Source organism: Oncorhynchus mykiss, chromosome 16 (genome assembly GCF_057628025.1).
Source record: "Oncorhynchus mykiss isolate SJ-2025 chromosome 16, ASM5762802v1, whole genome shotgun sequence".
In the NCBI taxonomy this organism is placed as follows: Eukaryota; Metazoa; Chordata; class Actinopteri; order Salmoniformes; family Salmonidae; genus Oncorhynchus; species Oncorhynchus mykiss.
This window is the reverse complement of record NC_143037.1, coordinates 73102629-73110000: the sequence shown is the minus strand read 5'-3', so window position 1 is coordinate 73110000 and position 7372 is coordinate 73102629. Positions and strand designations below refer to the sequence as shown.

Genomic DNA, 7372 nt, shown 5'->3' with positions numbered 1-7372 from the left:
AGACACTGACTGTTATGGAGAGGGAGGGAGGCTCTGTCCTAGACTCAGACACTGACTGTTATGGAGAGGGTGGGAGGCTCTGTCCTAGACTCAGACTGACTGTTATGGAGAGGGAGGGAAGCTCTGTCCCAGACTCAGACTGACTGTTATGGAGAGGGAGGGAGGCTCTGTCCCAGACTCAGACACTGACTGTTATGGAGATGGAGGGAGGCTCTGTCCTAGACTCAGACACTGACTGTTATGGAAAGGGAGGGAGGCTCTGTCCCAGACTCAGACACTGACTGTTATGGAGAAGGAGGCTCTGTCCCAGACTCAGACACTGACTGTTATGGAGAGGGAGGGAGGCTCTGTCCCAGACTCAGACACTGACTGTTATGGAGAGGGAGGGAGGCTCTGTCCCAGACTCAGACTGACTGTTATGGAGAGGGAGGAGGCTCTGTCCCAGACTCAGACGGACTGTTATGGAGAGGGAGGAGGCTCTGTCCCAGACTCAGACACTGACTGTTATGGAGAGGGAGGGAGGCTCTGTCCTAGACTCACACACTGACTGTTATGGAGAGGGAGGGAGGCTCTGTCCTAGACTCAGACACTGACTGTTATGGAGAGGGAGGGAGGCTCTGTCCTAGACTCAGACTGACTGTTATGGAGAGGGAGGGAGGCTCTGTCCCAGACTCAGACACTGACTGTTATGGAGATGGAGGGAGGCTCTGTCCTAGACTCAGACACTGACTGTTATGGAGAGGGAGGGAGGCTCTGTCCCAGACTCAGACACTGACTGTTATGGAGAAGGAGGCTCTGTTCCAGACTCAGACACTGACTGTTATGGAGAGGGAGGGAGGCTCTGTCCCAGACTCAGACTGACTGTTATGGAGAGGGAGGGAGGCTCTGTCCCAGACTCAGACACTGACTGTTATGGAGATGGAGGGAGGCTCTGTCCTAGACTCAGACACTGACTGTTATGGAGAGGGAGGGAGGCTCTGTCCCAGACTCAGACACTGACTGTTATGGAGAAGGAGGCTCTGTCCCAGACTCAGACACTGACTGTTATGGAGAGGGAGGGAGGCTCTGTCCCAGACTCAGACACTGACTGTTATGGAGAGGGAGGGAGGCTCTGTCCCAGACTCAGACTGACTGTTATGGAGAGGGAGGCTCTGTCCCAGACTCAGACTGACTGTTATGGAGAGGGAGGAGGCTCTGTCCTAGACTCAGACTGACTGTTATGGAGAGGGAGGAGGCTCTGTCCCAGACTCAGACACTGACTGTTATGGAGAGGGAGGGAGGCTCTGTCCCAGACTCAGACACTGACTGTTATGGAGAGGGAGGGAGGCTCTGTCCTAGACTCACACACTGACTGTTATGGAGAGGGAGGGAGGCTCTGTCCTAGACTCAGACACTGACTGTTATGGAGAGGGAGGGAGGCTCTGTCCTAGACTCACAAACTGACTGTTATGGAGAGGGAGGGAGGTTCTGTCCCAGACTCAGACTGACTGTTATGGAGAGGGAGGCTCTGTCCCAGACTCAGACTGACTGTTATGGAGATGGAGGAGGATCTTTCCTAGACAGACTGACTGTTATGGAGAGGGAGGAGGCTCTGTCCCAGACTCAGACACTGACTGTTATGGAGAGGGAGGGAGGCTCTGTCCCAGACTCAGACACTGACTGTTATGGAGAGGGAGGGAGGCTCTGTCCTAGACTCACACACTGACTGTTATGGAGAGGGAGGGAGGCTCTGTCCTAGACTCAGACACTGACTGTTATGGAGAGGGAGGGAGGCTCTGTCCTAGACTCAGACACTGACTGTTATGGAGAGGGTGGGAGGCTCTGTCCTAGACTCAGACACTGACTGTTATGGAGAGGGAGGGAGGCTCTGTCCTAGACTCAGACACTGACTGTTATGGAGAGGGTGGGAGGCTCTGTCCTAAACTCAGACTGACTGTTATGGAGAGGGAGGGAGGCTCTGTCCCAGACTCAGACTGACTGTTATGGAGAGGGAGGGAGGCTTTGTCCCAGACTCAGACTGACTGTTATGGAGAGGGAGGGAGGCTCTGTCCCAGACTCAGACACTGACTGTTATGGAGAGGGAGGGAGGCTCTGTCACAGACTCAGACTGACTGTTATGGAGAGGGAGGGAGGCTCTGTCCTAGACTCACACACTGACTGTTATGGAGAGGGAGGGAGGCTCTGTCCTAGACTCAGACACTGACTGTTATGGAGAGGGAGGGAGGCTCTGTCCTAGACTCAGACTGACTGTTATGGAGAGGGAGGGAGGCTCTGTCCCAGACTCAGACACTGACTGTTATGGAGATGGAGGGAGGCTCTGTCCTAGACTCAGACACTGACTTTTATGGAGAGGGAGGGAGGCTCTGTCCCAGACTCAGACACTGACTGTTATGGAGAAGGAGGCTCTGTTCCAGACTCAGACACTGACTGTTATGGAGAGGGAGGGAGGCTCTGTCCCAGACTCAGACTGACTGTTATGGAGAGGGAGGGAGGCTCTGTCCCAGACTCAGACACTGACTGTTATGGAGATGGAGGGAGGCTCTGTCCTAGACTCAGACACTGACTGTTATGGAGAGGGAGGGAGGCTCTGTCCCAGACTCAGACACTGACTGTTATGGAGAAGGAGGCTCTGTCCCAGACTCAGACACTGACTGTTATGGAGAGGGAGGGAGGCTCTGTCCCAGACTCAGACACTGACTGTTATGGAGAGGGAGGGAGGCTCTGTCCCAGACTCAGACTGACTGTTATGGAGAGGGAGGCTCTGTCCCAGACTCAGACTGACTGTTATGGAGAGGGAGGAGGCTCTGTCCTAGACTCAGACTGACTGTTATGGAGAGGGAGGAGGCTCTGTCCCAGACTCAGACACTGACTGTTATGGAGAGGGAGGGAGGCTCTGTCCCAGACTCAGACACTGACTGTTATGGAGAGGGAGGGAGGCTCTGTCCTAGACTCACACACTGACTGTTATGGAGAGGGAGGGAGGCTCTGTCCTAGACTCAGACACTGACTGTTATGGAGAGGGAGGGAGGCTCTGTCCTAGACTCACAAACTGACTGTTATGGAGAGGGAGGGAGGTTCTGTCCCAGACTCAGACTGACTGTTATGGAGAGGGAGGCTCTGTCCCAGACTCAGACTGACTGTTATGGAGATGGAGGAGGATCTTTCCTAGACTCAGACTGACTGTTATGGAGAGGGAGGAGGCTCTGTCCCAGACTCAGACACTGACTGTTATGGAGAGGGAGGGAGGCTCTGTCCCAGACTCAGACACTGACTGTTATGGAGAGGGAGGGAGGCTCTGTCCTAGACTCACACACTGACTGTTATGGAGAGGGAGGGAGGCTCTGTCCTAGACTCAGACACTGACTGTTATGGAGAGGGAGGGAGGCTCTGTCCTAGACTCAGACACTGACTGTTATGGAGAGGGTGGGAGGCTCTGTCCTAGACTCAGACACTGACTGTTATGGAGAGGGTGGGAGGCTCTGTCCTAGACTCAGACACTGACTGTTATGGAGAGGGAGGGAGGCTCTGTCCTAGACTCAGACACTGACTGTTATGGAGAGGGTGGGAGGCTCTGTCCTAAACTCAGACTGACTGTTATGGAGAGGGAGGGAGGCTCTGTCCCAGACTCAGACTGACTGTTATGGAGAGGGAGGGAGGCTTTGTCCCAGACTCAGACTGACTGTTATGGAGAGGGAGGGAGGCTCTGTCCCAGACTCAGACACTGACTGTTATGGAGAGGGAGGGAGGCTCTGTCACAGACTCAGACTGACTGTTATGGAGAGGGAGGGAGGCTCTGTCCTAGACTCACACACTGACTGTTATGGAGAGGGAGGGAGGCTCTGTCCTAGACTCAGACACTGACTGTTATGGAGAGGGAGGGAGGCTCTGTCCTAGACTCAGACTGACTGTTATGGAGAGGGAGGGAGGCTCTGTCCCAGACTCAGACACTGACTGTTATGGAGATGGAGGGAGGCTCTGTCCTAGACTCAGACACTGACTTTTATGGAGAGGGAGGGAGGCTCTGTCCCAGACTCAGACACTGACTGTTATGGAGAAGGAGGCTCTGTTCCAGACTCAGACACTGACTGTTATGGAGAGGGAGGGAGGCTCTGTCCCAGACTCAGACTGACTGTTATGGAGAGGGAGGGAGGCTCTGTCCCAGACTCAGACACTGACTGTTATGGAGATGGAGGGAGGCTCTGTCCTAGACTCAGACACTGACTGTTATGGAGAGGGAGGGAGGCTCTGTCCCAGACTCAGACACTGACTGTTATGGAGAAGGAGGCTCTGTCCCAGACTCAGACACTGACTGTTATGGAGAGGGAGGGAGGCTCTGTCCCAGACTCAGACACTGACTGTTATGGAGAGGGAGGGAGGCTCTGTCCCAGACTCAGACTGACTGTTATGGAGAGGGAGGCTCTGTCCCAGACTCAGACTGACTGTTATGGAGAGGGAGGAGGCTCTGTCCTAGACTCAGACTGACTGTTATGGAGAGGGAGGAGGCTCTGTCCCAGACTCAGACACTGACTGTTATGGAGAGGGAGGGAGGCTCTGTCCCAGACTCAGACACTGACTGTTATGGAGAGGGAGGGAGGCTCTGTCCTAGACTCACACACTGACTGTTATGGAGAGGGAGGGAGGCTCTGTCCTAGACTCAGACACTGACTGTTATGGAGAGGGAGGGAGGCTCTGTCCTAGACTCACAAACTGACTGTTATGGAGAGGGAGGCTCTGTCCCAGACTCAGACTGACTGTTATGGAGATGGAGGAGGATCTTTCCTAGACTCAGACTGACTGTTATGGAGAGGGAGGAGGCTCTGTCCCAGACTCAGACACTGACTGTTATGGAGAGGGAGGGAGGCTCTGTCCCAGACTCAGACACTGACTGTTATGGAGAGGGAGGGAGGCTCTGTCCTAGACTCACACACTGACTGTTATGGAGAGGGAGGGAGGCTCTGTCCTAGACTCAGACACTGACTGTTATGGAGAGGGAGGGAGGCTCTGTCCTAGACTCAGACACTGACTGTTATGGAGAGGGTGGGAGGCTCTGTCCTAGACTCAGACTGACTGTTATGGAGAGGGAGGGAGGCTCTGTCCCAGACTCAGACTGACTGTTATGGAGAGGGAGGGAGGCTTTGTCCCAGACTCAGACTGACTGTTATGGAGAGGGAGGGAGGATCTGTCCCAGACTCAGACTGACTGTTATGGAGAGGGAGGGAGGCTCTGTCCCAGACTCAGACACTGACTGTTATGGAGAGGGAGGGAGGCTCTGTCCCAGACTCAGACACTGATGGGATACAAAAGGTCCTGAATGAGCTTACAGTGTCTGCTCTATGAGTATAAAAATATGGAAAACTATACTATAGAGAAATGTAAACCTAAAGGTCAGACAGACAAATAAGAGAGAATGTGATTCATTCGATATGCATCAATTAGATTATTCTTCCTAATCTTCACCAGTTCTGCATGAAAGCAAGCATTGAAATTAGTAATATGGCAGGCAGTGTTGAACCGTTTTTGAAGCTGTGAATTGATATTACTGAAGCGTTTTAAAAAGCATACTGCATTTATTGATCTGAAATACAGAGTTGGTTGTTGACGGATGTTGTGAAGTGCAGGCTAAAGGCTTTCATCCCATAGGGTTGCAGAATGACAGTGACTCATCATCGCCTGAGGGGTGTACTACAAAGCAGATTCAATCAGTCACCAAGCAAAACTTGATAATAAAGCTAAAATAACTATTGATTTTCTGGTTAATTAAGAAAGCGTTGATGGTGGTGGTGGTGGTGGTGGTGGTGGTGGTGGAGGTGGTGGTGGTGGTGGTGGTGGAGGTGGTGGTGGTGATGGTGGTGGAGGTGGTGGAGATGGTGGTGGTGGAGGAGGTGGTGGCAGGCAGTAGTGGTGGTGGTGGAGGTGGAGGTGGTGGAGATGGTGGTGGTGGTGGAGGTGGAGGTGGTGGAGATGGTGGTGGTGGAGGAGGTGGTGGCAGGCAGTAGTGGTGGTTGTGGAGGTGGAGGTGGTGGAGATGGTGGAGATGGTGGTGGTGGAAGAGGTGGTGGCAGGCAGTAGTGGTGGTGGTGGAGGTGGAGGTGGTGGAGATGGTGGTGGTGGTGGTGGAGGTGGAGGTGGTGGAGATGGTGGTGGCAGTAGTGGTGGTGGTGGAGGTGGAGGTGGTGGAGATGGTGGAGATGGTGGTGGTGGTGGAGGTGGTGGTGGAGTCGATAGTGTTGGTAGTGGAGATGGAGGTGGTGGAGGTGGTGGTGGAGGTGGTGGAGGTGGAGGTGGTGGAGATGGTGGAGATGGTGGTGGTGGTGGAGGTGGTGGTGGAGTCGATAGTGTTGGTAGTGGAGATGGAGGTGGTGGAGGTGGTGGTGGAGGTGGTGGAGGTGGAGGTAGTAGTGGTGGAGGTGGTGTAGGTGTTAGTGGTGGAGGTGGTGGAGGTAGTAGTGGTGGAGGTGGAGGTAGTAGTGGTGGAGGTGGAGGTAGTAGTGGTGGAGGTGGTGGAGGTGGAGGTGTAGATAGTAGTGGTGGAGGTGGTGGAGAAGGAGGTAGTATTGGTGGAGGTGGTGGTGGTGGAGGTGGAGGTGGTGGAGGTGGAGGTAGTATTGGTGGAGGTGGTGGTGGTGGAGGTGGTGGAGGTGGTGGAGGTGGAGGTAGTAGTGGTGGTGGTGGTGGAGGTGGAGGTAGTAATGGTGGAGGTGGTGGTGCTGGTGGTGGAGGTGGTGGAGGTAGTGGAGGTGGTGGTGGAGGTGGAGGTGGAGATGGTGGTGGAGGAGGTGGTGTGGTGGTTGTGCTGGAGGTGGTGGTGGAGGTGGAGGTAGTGGTAGTGGTGGAGATGGTGGTGGAGGAGGTGGTGGTGGTGGTGGTGGTTGTGCTGGAGGTGGTGGTGGTGGAGGCGGTAGTGGTGGTGGTGGTTGAGGTACTGTTGGTTGAGGTAGTAGTGACGGTGGAAGTTAGGGTCAGGTGGTAGTGCTGGTGGAGGTGGTGGTAGAGATGGAGGTGGTAGTGGTAGTGGTGGTGGAGATGGTGGAGGTGAAGGTGGTAGTGCTGGTGGAGGTCGTAGTGGTGGTGGAGGTGGTAGTGGTGGTGGAGGTTGTAGTAGTGGTGGAGGTGGAGGTGGAGGTAGTGGTGGCGGTAGTGGTGGTGGAGGTTGTAGTGGTGGTGGAGGTGGAGGTAGTGGTTGTGGTAGTGGTGGAGGTGGTGGAGGTGGTAGTGATGGTGGAGGTTAAGTTGTTGGTGGTGGTGGTAGTGGTGGTAGTGATGGTGGAGGTTGAGGTGGTGGTGGTGTTGTTGTTGTTGTTGTTGTTGTAGTAGTTGTTGTTGTTGTGGTAGTTGTTGTTGAATTTGTAGTTGTTATTATTATGGTAGTTGT

General features: G+C 54.2%; 1 protein-coding gene across 3 annotated transcripts in view; it reads left to right on the top strand.

Annotated features, from left to right (window-relative positions):
- LOC110492649 (myelin transcription factor 1) overlaps nucleotides 1-7372 on the top strand; it is a 153117-nt gene that overhangs the window by 93856 nt on the left and 51889 nt on the right. The window lies entirely within an intron of this gene.